Source organism: Episyrphus balteatus, chromosome 1 (assembly GCF_945859705.1).
Source record: "Episyrphus balteatus chromosome 1, idEpiBalt1.1, whole genome shotgun sequence".
NCBI classification, from domain to species: Eukaryota; Metazoa; Arthropoda; class Insecta; order Diptera; family Syrphidae; genus Episyrphus; species Episyrphus balteatus.
Window position 1 is genome coordinate 92,512,533 of NC_079134.1, and position 14,738 is coordinate 92,527,270.

At 34.8% G+C, this 14,738-nt stretch overlaps 1 long non-coding RNA gene across 1 annotated transcript; it reads right to left on the bottom strand.

The window, feature by feature from the left end:
* Positions 1 to 6,944: 6,944 nt before the first annotated feature.
* On the bottom strand, positions 6,945 to 7,710 carry LOC129921224 (uncharacterized). Its single transcript, XR_008773485.1, has 3 exons — positions 7,582 to 7,710; positions 7,415 to 7,515; positions 6,945 to 7,354 (listed from the first exon to the last, which is right to left on the bottom strand). It is a non-coding gene; the product is annotated as an uncharacterized LOC129921224 (long non-coding RNA).
* Between the last annotated feature and the right edge of the window lie 7,028 nt (positions 7,711 to 14,738).

Sequence of the window (14,738 nt, forward strand, 5' to 3'; positions counted from 1 at the left end):
TTACATCTTCGGAGGAAACCTAAGCATTTCGCAGAGTTTTTGGCTACATCGAATATGTGCTCATTCCACAAAAGGTGGTTTGTAATGGACATACCTAGAATCGAAAGCTGATCAGTTTCCTCTATGCAAGTACCACTCATGGATAGTGGCAAAGGGGGAAGGTTTCGTTTTAATGATAGTAAGCAGCATTGTGTTTTAGAAGCATTAAATTCTACGCGGTTTCTTATTCCCCATTGGACAATGCATTCGAGATCAGAATTTAATGAGCTTATCATATTTTGCCGTTGGAGTTCCACATCCGAAGGACATGGGTGTGAATCTTCGAACGAATATGAAAGCTGAGGGTACTATCATCTGCGAAACAATTTAATGGATTAGAAGTTTCAGAGAGCAAATCATTAATGAAAATGAAAAAGAGAGTCGGAGACAAAACGGAGCCCTGGGGCACACCAGCGTTTATATTATTGGTTTCAGACTTGAATCCATCCAAAACGACTTGAATTGAACGGTTCGAAAGGTAATTTCTAATCCAACGAAGAAGAGATTCATCAATACCGAATGCAAGCATTTTCGATAAGAGAGCTTGATGCCAAACTCTATCAAATGCCTTTGAAATATCAAGTGCAACAATCTTACTTTCTCCAAAACGATGTAAAGATTTGTTCCACTGATCGGTGAGATAAACCATCAAATCACCAGTGGACCTATTGCTACGAAAGCCATACTGCCGGTCATTAAGAAGCTTCCGTTCTTCAAGATATTTCTTAAGCTGGAAATTAATCAGCGTTTCCATGACCTTGGAAAGAAGGGACGTAAGTGCGATCGGACGATAGTTAGAGGGTGAAGAAGATTCGCCTTTTTTAGGGACAGGCTGGACAAAGGCTGTTCTCCATCCACTCGGAAAGAGGCCTGTAGAGTAGGACAGATGGAAAAGCTTACGCAGTGGTTTTGCCAGCGTAGAAGAACACCTCTTCAGAACTATGGGAGGGATACTATCCGGGCCAGCGGATTTGTGTATGTCAAGGTCTTTAAGAACTCTTGCCACTGCACGAGTACGAAAAAAGATAGGTCCCATAAAACTATTTACTCGCTCAAGTGAAGGGGGAGTCATGACCCTTTCTGTTAACGTTGAATTGGCAGCGAACTGCCTGGCGAGAAGGTTGGCTTTCTCAAGAGAACTAACAAAAGGAGTGTCATTGTAAACGATTTGCTCCGAAACTGCTTATTTGATTTCAACGAAACTTTTTATGAAGAAGCATTTATATAATAAGCAATAAGCAACTTGAACAGTAAGAGCAAGTTCGTGCGACCCAGCCGTGCATTTTATTTTATTATAATTTTGGTAGATACATGCAGAAAATTTGCCTTAGGAAAATAATATGAAATTGACTTACTTGATATAATTTTTAGCTTAATCTTCCATTTCCAAAAGAAAAACACATCTTCTATCAAAATTATAAATTTTATTCGTATCCAGAAAATCAAAGATTAAATTCTCTAATATTGAACTTTCACATGAAATTGAGTGCCTCCATTAAACTTTTCATGTCAAGACTCGTCGACATGCACTGGAACCTATTGGGGAAAATTCCTAGAGATCGGTATTGGTTTTTACCTTAGTGTAAGGTAAAACTCACTCTATGTGAAGTTAAAATTGTAAAATATTCACAGAAATCAATAAAATAATTTTTACTAGAATCTTAAAGTAAGATCAGTCATACGCCTTTTTATTAGAAAGTATATTTTACCCTACGTATAGTAAATATTGCTATAGGATATAGGTAAAGGGTATACTACTTTATTTTGTTCACCATAATTTTCTTGTTAAAATTACTTTACGGATCCAATAAATGTTCAATTCGTAAGGCAATTTTTTTTTTTTAATCTAGGGTTTGCCCTAGATTTGAAGTAAAAGTGAATGACTCTTTTCACTTTAAGATTCTAGTAAAACATATTTTACAAATTTAACTATTCTATGAAAAAGTTTTACCTTACACTAAGGTCATAATACTACCTAATTCTAGGAATTTATCCCCCATATCTTAATTGCTGTCATTGAAAAGTCTGCCATTTTGTTTTCCATTTGTTTTGGATTTTTTTTTTTGTCATAGCTTTTCGGTGTCCGGTTGCGAAATAATTAAAATAAAGAAATAAAATGTAAAAATTTCTTTTCAAATTTGTGTTTTTCTTTTGGAAGTGAAATGTTTTCATTACTTTTTGTGTTCTTTTATGCGTTATTATTGGCTCCGTAATTACGGATAGCAAATTTTTTTCTTGTTTTAGAATAATATTGGAGTATCCATATGCATTAACATCATTCAATCTAATTAATTCATGAAGAATTAGAAAAAAAAATTGGATCAAATAAAGTCAATTCCATTTTGATTGATGATATTTTCCTAAATAAAATTGTTTGTTTTCCGGCAAAACAAAATCGCAAACTAATAAAAGGGTCATACGTTACTTACTTCTAAATAGCTTTGAGGATTAAGTACGTGTTACCTAGTTATGCTTTTCAATAATTACAAAAATTACCTTTTTTATTTTAATTTTTGTAAGATAAATGCATACAATTTTATTTAGAAAAATGTCATCAATAACAATGAAATTGACTTTAGTTGATCCAATCTGTAACTAAATTATATACCTTCCATAGAGAAGTTCAATTTACTTTAAAAATCAGTATTTTCAGCCTTATAGTAAGGTAAAATATGTATCTAACTTTCTAGTAATTTCTATTAGAAATTCATACAAAAAAAGGCTTTACTGTAAAGTTAATCATAAGCTAAAAATTTACTAGAAAAGTAAGGTAAATTCCATTTTATTGGGGAGTCATCCCTATTTAAACTCTACATTAAAGTTAAATTTACCAGAAATACTTTATTTTTTCTCCGTGCAAGATGCTCCGCGAAAAGGTTAGCTTTTTCTTTTGGGTTACCGATCCATTTCCCATCTTTAGATTTCAAGGGCGAGTTTTGTAACTGCGGTCTTTTCAGGCACTTGGCTGCTTTCCATAGCGAAAAATCGGTTGAAGCATCAGTCGTTAAATTCTTAAGGAATGTACTAAGTGAAACATTTTTGCATTTATAAATTTGTTTTTTTTTTTTAAGATTGTTGCTTATACGGTTAAACGTTGTTTTATCATCTGGAAATCTAGTATTTTGTCATTTCCTTCGAGCTCTTCTTTTCTCTATTATCAACTCTCTTATCTCTAATGGATATTTTATTTCATTTTGTCTTCTATTAGAAAATGTTGAAGTAATTTTTTCAGCGGCCTGTTGCACATCAGCAATAAATAGTTCCACTTCATGGTCAATTTGCTCGATTGTATCCATGGGAGATCTTAAATTTATAAAACTTAAAAGCCTTTCTCTAAAATCACTCCAGTTTGTTTTCTTATTTACAAGCTTTGGATTACTTTTTTCTATTACTTTTGATTCACTTAGTGATAGAATCACTGGAGTATGATCTGATGACTGTTGCTGGTCAGTGGAAGGGAAGGAATTAGGAATGAGGAATTGCCGACTCGCAAGGCAGTAGAACTACCTTATCAGGAAGGGAAACGAAGGTAAAGGAGTATATGGGAGAGGATGTTTGATCCCAGAAACGTGGCCTGCTTGCGGGTGCACAGCTTAGCTCGCCGGATGTGGGGGGGATCTTGTCCCGGAAATCAAACCTTACCAACAGCCAAAACATATATCATGCCGGAAAACAACAGCGAACGGACCTTTACCACACGAGGGCGCTGTAGGTGTTGTCACAGCGCGGCCATTTAAGCCACCCAACCTTGAAGTTTAGTTGGCCTTTAATAAACTTCCCAAACACAGATACCGTTTGGGTCACTCCCTTATTATCAACGTCCACTTAGTCGTCCATCTGCACCCCTGAAATTCAACTCCTCAAAACATGATGTTTTGTTTCAACAAAACAAGAAAAAGATGTAGTTTTTCATTAGAGAAATTCTTCAAATCCAAATTTATTATGAAGCATTATATTTCATAACAAATAAAAAAAAACAATAACTTCCTTCAATGTCGACCCTCCAAGAAAAATTTTACAAAAAAAAAACAATTTAAGTGCCTTTATACACTTTTGTAGAAAACCAAAAACCCGAGCCTGATATTTTCCTACCTTGAAAGAGCTCTTTAAAAGTATCTGTAATAGGGCTATCAAAATTAGTATTAGTTATCGATACAGTAGAGGGCACAATCAGAGCCGGATTAACCATGTCATGGGCCCCTAGGCAAAATAATTCTTGGGCCCTTTTCCGATGCTTTTTCAATATCATAAGCTATTTTTAAGTTAGGTTAGAAATTTGTGCAGGTAACTTACTAGAGACTAATCGGATATAATCTGGTGTCCTATCATGTCATTTTATAAATGTAAACTAAAAGTTTTGAAATAACTATTATAAATATTGCAGTGATATCTCAACAAAAAAATTTTAGCAACTTGAGGTTCACAGATAATTTTAATTAACGATAAGTTATAAGAAAATGTCTTAGATTCAAAACGTATAAGTAGGTATACCTATGCCGACTTTTCACGAGTCGATTTTAGCCACATGATATGTCTCACGTTTAAAGTCGACTCTAGTATGGGGATTGTCACTTTAGTCGCGTACGGCTTACGTTCACTAGGGCTGCCAGATAAAATTTAATTGATGTCGGGACAATAGGTCTTAAAAGTCGGGACAAATCGGGACACCAAAAAATTACTTGAAATCGAAAATTATTAAAAACAGATAAACAGAATCACGTGTGTGATTGCAATATTTTCCTTGACTTATTTCCTTCATTTTTGTGGATTTCACGCAAAAATATGAATTGTTCAAAATTTCATTTTTTGAAAACTAAACTTAGTCCCAATTTATTTACTCTCCATTAAAGTCAAAGTCACCATATAAAATGGAAAGTTTTAATATTCGTATGCGATTTGAAAAATTTTTATTTTTTCATGGTGTCTTTAAACTTAATGGATAGTCAATACATTGGGCCTTATCCATAAAAAATCATCAAAAAAAATGTCAATTGATGTATCTTTTAATAAATGTAGGCAAAAATCTCAAATTTCCATAAAATTTAACGTCGCCTTTTAAAAAAAGAAGTTTTAAAAATTCTATGCGATTTGCCAGTTTTTTTTATTTGAAAGTTAATAAATTGAAGCTAAAAGCTTTTTTGCTTAAAATTTTTATTTTTTTTTCCCAAAGTTTTTGAAGGAAATCGGAATGTCGGGACAAAATCGGGACAGTTTGTAAATCGGGGCAGATATCGGGACAGGGTCCAAATGTCGGGACTGTCCCCTTGAAATCGGGATGTCTGGCAGCCCTAACGTTCACTCGACTCGACTGACGCCGAAAAGCTTCGCCGCACGGCGAAAATCGACTCGTTATAAGTCGGCATTACGGTTTCATTATAAAACTGGAAAGAGAAATCATATGAAAAAGTTTCAATTTTGATTTTATTATTATAGCCAAGGAAAATTACTCAAAATATGGGCATGAAATCACATTTTTCAAAATTTTTTTCATGGAATGTGTTTTGCTGGTTGTCCTTATCATAAAAATTAATTTGTTTGGCTGACAGGAGGTCGGGAGCAGCCGCCATCTTGGAAAAGAGATTGGCATCGTTTTTATTGAATAGCTCCATTGTTGTTCAAATAAACAAAAAATGACAAATGTAAGATTTATTAAATATAAAATTATCCTAAAAAATGATATACAAACCAATTAGGTACGTGAGTTGATTAAATAAAATTTTATAATTTTCATACTACCCCAACAAACTTCGTCAGATATATGAAAAAATTCCATTTTGCTCCTACCTTGCGAGACAAACCCGCACTCTGACCAACTATAAAATTTTATTTAATTAACTCACGGAATTGGTTTTTATATTATTTTTTAGATAATTTTACTGTTAATAAATCTTACCTTTGTCAATTTTTGTTAAAATTAACAACAATAGAGCTATTCAATATAAACGATACCAATTTCTTTTCCAAAATCTTCGTGTAGAAGCAGACGTTAGAAATCATCAAACTTCTGTAGATTCTTAAGCTACAATACAAGTTGGGAACGTTTATTGGACAATTTTATCTAATATTATTTTGAGTAACTTTTCTGCATGCACAATCTCAGATTTTTCTGACATATTCACTGATTGCAACATGAAGAGCTTGAATGGCACCATCTCTAGCTAAACTCTGGTTCGATGTCGTTGGAATAATATTCGAATAGACCAGTAGGTAATAATAATGTTTTTTTTTAAGAAGAGATTTACAGTTTTAATATTAATGGTGAAGCACATGGGAAGAAGTAGTTTTTTTTTAATTTGTTGTATAAATATGATGAATTTTGATTTTAAATGTTGTAAAAAGAACGTTTGGTATTTAAACGTGGTATATTTTGAGCTGACTGTTTTCCCATTTTCTGGGTTGATTTTCCATTTTTCCCTAATCAAAAATATCGAAAAAATACAAATGTAACGCTGTTTTTTATTGAAATTTTTTTTGTTTCGTAGTCAGGGCGAGGGGCCCCTAGCTGAAGTGGGGCCCCTAGGCAGCTGCCTAGTTTGCCTTGAGGCTAATCCGGCACTGGGCACAATCAGGGAAGTGTACATGAGATAATTTAACCGAAATGATTACAACAAAATATGGATTTTTCTGATTTAAAACAATTTAGATTTGGACAATGACAAATTTTTTTTATAGATATATGTAACAAGATGACGCTATGAAAATTGACTTTAAAATCTTATATCCTGTATTTATAATTCACAGGTATTTTTAATATATTTTTTCTTTTGTTATTTTTAGTTACGTTATTTTTTTTTTTTTTTTATATCTTTTAAGTAATTTTGAAGTGCTATATTTAGCTTGTCTTCGCTTGATTTTATCTAATTTTAAAGTACCCTTAATTTGTTGAAACTTTTAAATAGATTTTAATTATTATCATTTAAGTTTTGAATTATTCGATTTTAAGAATTTTAGTTTTTATAAAACTTCTTCTATATAATTTTAAGTGGATTTTAGCTTTTTTTTTTGTTTTTGAAAGCTATTAAATGTTTGTTTAAATTTTTATGTTGACTGTTGTTTAATATAATTGATTTGTTAAAAATTATTTAAATTTTTTTGTTGTTAGTTGAGCTATGAATACTGTTACTTGTTGAACGTGGGATAGGGCTTCATCGGCACTTTATACGTTGTCAACCAATGTTTTTTTTCCAAAAATTTTGGCAGATGATTTAAGTTTCATTCAAAATGAGAGTGTGGATGAGTTTTCGATGAAACCAGATCGATAAAATTCAAGAGATCAATTAAATTAATTAACTTTCTACGACCGCCAAATAAGTACCTACACAAAATTGCACATTATTAATATTGATAAATTCTTGCGTTTTTTTTTTTCACTCACCTCGTTTTTAAATTTAATTTTAATTTTAATTTTCCTCATATGCTTCACTTTTATAAAATAAAATTTTTAATTTACTGCATTACCCTTTGTTAGGCTAAATTCTATATTTAATAAAAAAATTAATACTTTGTCACTTTAGTCTGTCTTTATTCACTTTATTCTATTACCTTACAATACTAATCCACACAACGACGTTAACCCCACGGCTGTAACTTCTTGAATGAGTTAGAAATGAAAAATATTAAACAGCTATCCGTTCCGAATAATATATACTTTATAATCCAATGTAGCAAACATCACACCACTTTCTAACTGTATGAGAACTCCGTTTTATTATGATATATGAACAACAAGTGTATAAACAGTACTTGTGTATATGTGCACTTATTTTTTTCATTTCTATAGGTATGCGTTTGTGGATTCTAACTTGCTCTACCAAGTAACAGGGTGCCTCCTAGTTTTTTTTTAGATCTTAATCAGCACATTCCAACCCCCTAACACAAATGCTATGGTTACGTTAGAGCTATTTCTAAATTTATATCTATCTTCTTTATCAGGCTTTCGTTATTCTTATACAATTTCATTTCCTTTTACTGTATTTTTGTCTTATTTCTATTTATTTGTCCTTTAAGCATTCTTTTTTTTGTTTCTTTTCAAAGAAAAAGCATAAAACAAATTGAAATTTAATTTCGATGTCACCCTTTAATTAATTTTGTTCGGATTCCATTCCATTGCAACTATTCCTATCGGACATGGAATCTGGGATGTGTAAGGCCCATTTCACACATAACCGAGACCGGCTATCCGGCCCGGATACACGGTTTTGTCAAGAAATGAGTATGCTTTCACACACACCCGGCAGCCGGTCGGCTGCAGCTGCAGAACGAGGGAAGAAACAAGAATTTTTCTTGTAGGTTTCACTTCGACTTGATCTTGATATACCTAAACAGAAAATAAAAAAAAAACAACCCCTATCTTACCTCACAACATGGTATAAAAAGACAAGGTATGATCATTAGAGCCGCCATCTTACAAAATGGGGTAATAGTGTTTTGACGTTTGGCATTTGGCAAAGTCAAAAGCAACAACAATTTCCAAGACAAATTTGTTTACAACAACAATTTCAATGGGCTGGGCTGTCAACACCTTAAGTAGCCATCTTTTTTTCTTTCATTTGACAGTTCTCGATACTGAGTTTTTTCTAATGAGCATACCTTCTCTTCTTATACCATGACCTCACAATACGAACTGACATAAAAATATAAAAAAACAAAACAACCCCTTTCTTGACTACAGCACATGAGAAGAAAAACAGAACGGCAGCTAAGTTGAAGCAAAGACAAGAGAAATATATATTTCTCCTGTCTGTAGTTGTAGTAGGAGCAGTTCTTTTTTTTTAATAATATCATTTATTTAATTGAATTTAAATGTATTTAATTCTAGGCTTTGGAAGACATCTATCCTCATCAACCAGAACAACAGACAGAGTGTCACCCAGAAACAACCCACCAGAAATATAAGTTTTTTTTGTTCTTTATATTTGTGATTTCTTTTAATTTAATAAATATATTCCTTCGTTCTAGGCTATGGACAACACTATCTTCATCAACCAGGCGAGGAGTTCATCAAATGCATCATGGAGAACCTGGTTGCAGTGTTTCCGAAATTTGTATGTGCATCCCAAAGTTTTATTGACGAAGTGCAAGAAAAAAAAATAAATTACAGTAGACCAACGATGGTTTATTTTTGGAATTTTTTTGTTTTTTGTTTATTTTCATATAGAATGGATTTTTTTTGGCCAGGAATCCGCAACATGACAGGTCATAATTACCTTCGACACTAATGTGATTTCGTTTGATTCCTTCAGCTACGAAAAAGTCAATAAGGTCTAGCATTTTGTTAGTATCGGAAGGCCATTAAGTTGGCGACCTGGAGGAATAGAATTCTCAATTGTATTTACGGCCTGCTTGGAAAAGTCTTTTGCCTTTTGTTGATATAAGTCTTGAACCACAATGGGTGTGTTTCGCATTGAAGTCTCCACCAACAAGAAAGTTATGCCCAAGAAGATTTAATAGATCTGTAAAGTTATCTTCTGTCGGGGAGCGCCTTGGTGGGCAGTAAATACTAATAGTTGTTACTTGCATATTTTCATTAGTAAGCTTGGTTTCTTCATAATGTTTTAAGCTTTCGTTTATAAGAATCGCCGATCCACCTCTTGCCTTGTGAGCTAGATGTGGAGCGTGGTAACATGAATAGTTTTCTATTACATTATCTAGACTTTGCCCATTGGAGAAATGAGTTTCGGACATCAAGCAAATATCTATATGTTCTAGATGTAAAAAGATTTTTAATTCGGATAAGTGTTGTAAAAGACCGTTTGCATTCCATGTAGCGATTTTAAGTGTTCTGTCCATCATTGTTTTTTAAGAGCGACTTTTTCGCTTAACGGTTTAATATTCAAATCCTGTTTATCAATTCTTTGAATAATGAGTTGTAGCATTTCTTTTATGGAAGTCTCTTCATTCTTCCGCACATTTGTACAATCTGAGAATAGGCTTTATTTTCATCGCTTTTACTTTGAACAGCTTTTTTAGGCGGTTCATTCTTCGTATTGTTTTCAGCAGTTAAATCGATATTTACTGCGTTTCTGGGTTTGTCTCTAGCAGATGTATTTTTGCTTTTGAACTCTTGGAATTTTTTGGCAACTGGGCAGCCTCTATAGCTTGCCGGGTGATTACCCTGGCAGTTCACACATTTTGCTTTCTGATCTTTGCTCATCGGACAATTTTTAGTTGCATGTTTTCCTTCGCACTTTACAAAAGCAAACTCGTGGTTGCAGTATTTTTGGGTATGACCAAAAGCTTGGCAACGTTTGCACTGCGGAACAACTTTAGATTTTCGGAGTGGTTCAATTTTAACAGCTATGCCCAAGATTGTACTTACTTTATAAATCTCCTCGAGACCTTGTTTACAAAGAGGTAGTAACCTCTTAATTGTCGCCGATTCTCCAGAGGAGTTTTTAATCCTATTTTCTTAAATAGATTGACTGCATCAAGGGCTTGGAAGCCTTTTTGCACAAGATCTTTCACTACTTCCTCGGGAGAGCACGAGGAATGAAGACCTCTGGCTACTACTTTTATTGGCCTTGAAGCTTTGTTCTCATATGAGTACCATTGAGTTTGGTGTTTGCTCAGTTCTTCAGTGACAGATCTATACTCGTCGGCTTCTTTGACTGTGACTTTCCAGTTGTCTTTGTTGTACGATGTGTATTTGCAAGCTTTTTTAGTACATTTTTCTATTATTTACTTAAGATATTAAGTAATTTTTTTGCTGCCGTTAGCGTGAGAGTTTGATAAAACAACAGCTACCACATTATTCGCTTCTTTAGTTTCTGTTAACAACTCTTTATTATTTTCGGTTTTAGAGCTTTTCTGATTTCTTGAACAAGTCTCAGGACTACGTTTACGTTCCTTTGTGTAACGCTTATTTTTCTTTTTCTCAGTTTCAAACCAGAGCTCTTCTTCATCAGTTTGATATTCAGGTTCAATATATTTTGGACTTAATTGAAGCGTGGACTCTGAATCTTTCTTGTCAAGTAAGGAAACTTTCTCTTAGAGTTTTTTCACTTGCAGCTGAAGACTTTGAACTAGAAGTTCAAGTTGTTTTCTTGCCGCTATTTCAATTTGCCATTCTTCTAAGTAGTTCTTTGATTTTGATTGGTCTATCTCTTTGTCTTCGGTGGAACTCTGTTGATTTGTAATGTCGATCTCTTCATTTTTCTTGGTCCCTTTTTCGCTGATGTGTTTAACATCAATAGTATTGTTTGGGGAGTTCTTTGCATCTTTGAACTCCGTCTCGCAATATTTATAAGCAATAACACGGTGTTACAAAAATGAGGTTTTAAAATATACGCGGGCGGAGACCTATCAGGTTTTGTAGAGCTAGTCGCACTGAATACGAAACGGTATTTAAAAATCCCCTAACACCCCCAAAATCTGGAGTTACGGGCAAAAAACGGCTTATTGGACCTTCACCCATTGAAAAAATTCTAAGCTCGACAATTTTTTACCCATTTTCGAGTTTCTGATAGAAGATAAATATACCTTTTTAACAATGTATAAAACATGTAACTAGGTTAAACCACTTAGAATTTATAAGATGTCAAAGTTCAAAAATTCAATTTTTTTTGTCATTTGCCCAACTTCGGCATCAATTTAAAGTATATGTTTTCAAAACAACATGCTATTTAAAAAATATATTCTAAAACTATATCTATTTCTCAATTGATCGAGGTATTTTGAATGAAAATCACTTCAAAATTGGCTTAGAAAAAAAAATTTTTCGATTTCAACCCAGATACAGAAATTCGAACTTTTAGGTATAGAACAAAAATGTTGTTTCGGCACGTAGTAGGATAAGTTGGGCGCCAGGATTTGATAACAAGTTTTTGTAGAGGAGCTTTTTTTTTTTTTTTTTTTTTATAATTAACGCGCACTAAAGGGAGTTAAATACCCTTAATATGTTAAACACAGTGCGAGCTTCAGGAAAATAGGGAGGGATTTAAAAGGAGAAACCGATGCACATTAGTTTTAAAGCTCTGGACATTAAAATGGCAGGGAAAAACAGAGGCGGGTAATATATTCCACATTCGTGTGGTGCGGCTAAAGAAAGAATCTCTGTATTTGACGGTACGTCCGAAGTTGGGCTCAAGGGTAAACTGATGAGCATTCCTAGAAGCGCGAGTATTACGGTTAAATTTTTTCAGGGGAGGAATGCAACTAGCTATTTCATCTGAACATTGTTTATAAAAATAGCGATAAAACAAGGAGAGACATGACACATTACGTCGGTGGTCTAGGGACGCAATTGTCTCAGTTATCGATCTATCATCTATCATTTTGAAAGCACGTTTTTGTATTCTGTCCAAGAAACTCAAATACGTTATCGGAGCACCTGCCCAGATGTGACAATTGTATTCAAGTTTTGGTCGAATGTAAGCTTTATAGATTACAGCTAGATCAGAAGATGAGAAGAATTTCTTGCATTTTCGGAGAAAACCTAAACATTTCGCAGCGTTTTTGGCGACATCGAATATGTGTTCGTTCCACAGAAGGTGGTTTGTTACACTCATACCGAGAATGAAAAGTTTCTCAGTTTCCTCGATGCAAGTGCCACTCATTGATAGTGGCATGGGTGGAAGGTTCCGTTTTCATGATAGTAAGCAGCATTGTGTTTTTGATGCATTAAATTCTACACGATTTCTTATTCCCCATTGAACAATGCTGTCAAGGTCAGAATTTAATGAGCTTATCATATTTTGTCGTTGAAAATCCACATCCGAAGGACATGGGTGTGAATCTTCAAATGAATATGAAAAGCTGAGGGTACTATCATCTGCGAAACAATTTAATGGATTAGAAGTTTCAGAGAGCAAATCATTAATGAAAATGAGAAAGAGAGTCGGAGACAAAACGGAGCCCTGGGGCACACCAGCGTTTATTTTGTGGGTTTCAGACTTGAAACCATCCAATACGACTTGTATTGAACGGCCCGAAAGGTTATTTCTAATCCAATGAAGAAGAGAATCATCGATACCGAATGCATGCATTTTCGATAAGAGAGCTTGATGCCAAACTCTATCAAATGCCTTTGAAATATCAAGCGCAATAATCTTGCTTTCTCCAAAACGATGCAAAGATTTGTTCCACTGTTCGGTGAGATATACCATCAGATCACCAGTGGACCTATTGCTACGAAAGCCGTACTGCCGGTCATTAAGAAGCTTCCGTTCTTCAAGATATTTCTTAAGCTGGAAATTAATCAGCGTTTCCATGACCTTGGAAAGAAGGGACGTGAGCGCAATTGGTCGATAGTTGGAGGGTGAGGAGGATTCGCCTTTTTTAGGGACAGGCTGGACAAATGCGGTTTTCCATCCACTCGGAACGAGTCCAGTAGAGTAGGACAGATGAAAAAGCTTACGCAGTGGTTTTGCCAGCGTGGAAGAACACCTCTTCAGAACGATGGGAGGGATACTATCCGGGCCAGCGGATTTGTGTATGTCAAGGTCTTTCAGGACTCTTGCCACTGTACGAGTGCGAAAGAAGATTCGTCCCATGGAACCGTTTACACACTCAAGTACTGGAGGAGTCATGACACTATCTGGCAGTGTAGAGTTGGCAGCGAACTGCTTTGCTAGGAGATTAGCTTTCTCAACAGAGCTTACAAAGGGAGTGTCATTGAAGACAAGCGTTGGAACCGCAGATGACGAAGAGTTTTTAATGTTTTTAGCAAATGACCAAAAATTTTTACTCCCTGTGGGACATTGAAGTATTTTTTGTCTTAATTTTTGATCATGCAGGAATTTGGTTCGTCGGATATGGGCGTTGCTGACCTTTCTAGCCTGTTTGAACTTTTTCCGGTTTTCCTCAGTGGGATTGGCTTTATAACAACGGAAACTTACCTCTTTATTCCTGATAACCTCTTTACAGCTCGAGTCAAACCATGCATTCTCTTTCGGTTTGATTGTTTTAACCCTATTCGGGATAAAATTTCTCATTCCGGAGAGAATTAAATTTGTGATCATATCTGCACTGGAATCAACGTCACTATCGAGGAAGCATAGCGACCAGTTAAAGTTTTTAAAGAAACCGTTGAGTCCCTCCCAGTTGGCTTTCTCTCTTTGGTGATTTTTCTTTAACTGGATTTTTGAGACATGAGAAATTTGCAGATATGACACAATGATCTGACTTGCCTAGAGGCGATAATACACTAACAGTGTATTTATCTGGGTCCGAGGTAAGAAACAGGTCTAGGGTGTTTTCAGCTTGGCCCACAACGTCCGAAATTCGAGTTGGCTCGTCGACAAGCTGAGTTAGATGGTTTAACTCAGCGAAGATCTCAACATACCTTCCTTCGGGTGTTGTCTGGCCAGAATAGCGAAGCCACGAAGAATTGTGTACATTGAAATCGCCCGTAATGACGATTTCAGTGTGAGGATACAGGGAAACAATCCTTTGGATGGAGTCGGACAGAGCATCAAATTCGTTAGAAGTTGAATTACTGTCCAGGTTGGGGCTCCGATAAATAAAACACGTATGAATGATGCGCTTATTAACCGTGAATTTTAACCACATGAAATTAAAATTTGTGTTTACACACAGGCCGTATTGTGGTTGGAGTTGATAAGCTACATCATTTCTAATATATATGGCGAGACCGTGGTGAGAGAAGAATAATGGCACCAAGCAATACCCATTTAAATTAAATTCAGAACAATCTGAATTTTCACTTATTTGAGTCTCACCTAATGCCAAAACAGCTGGCC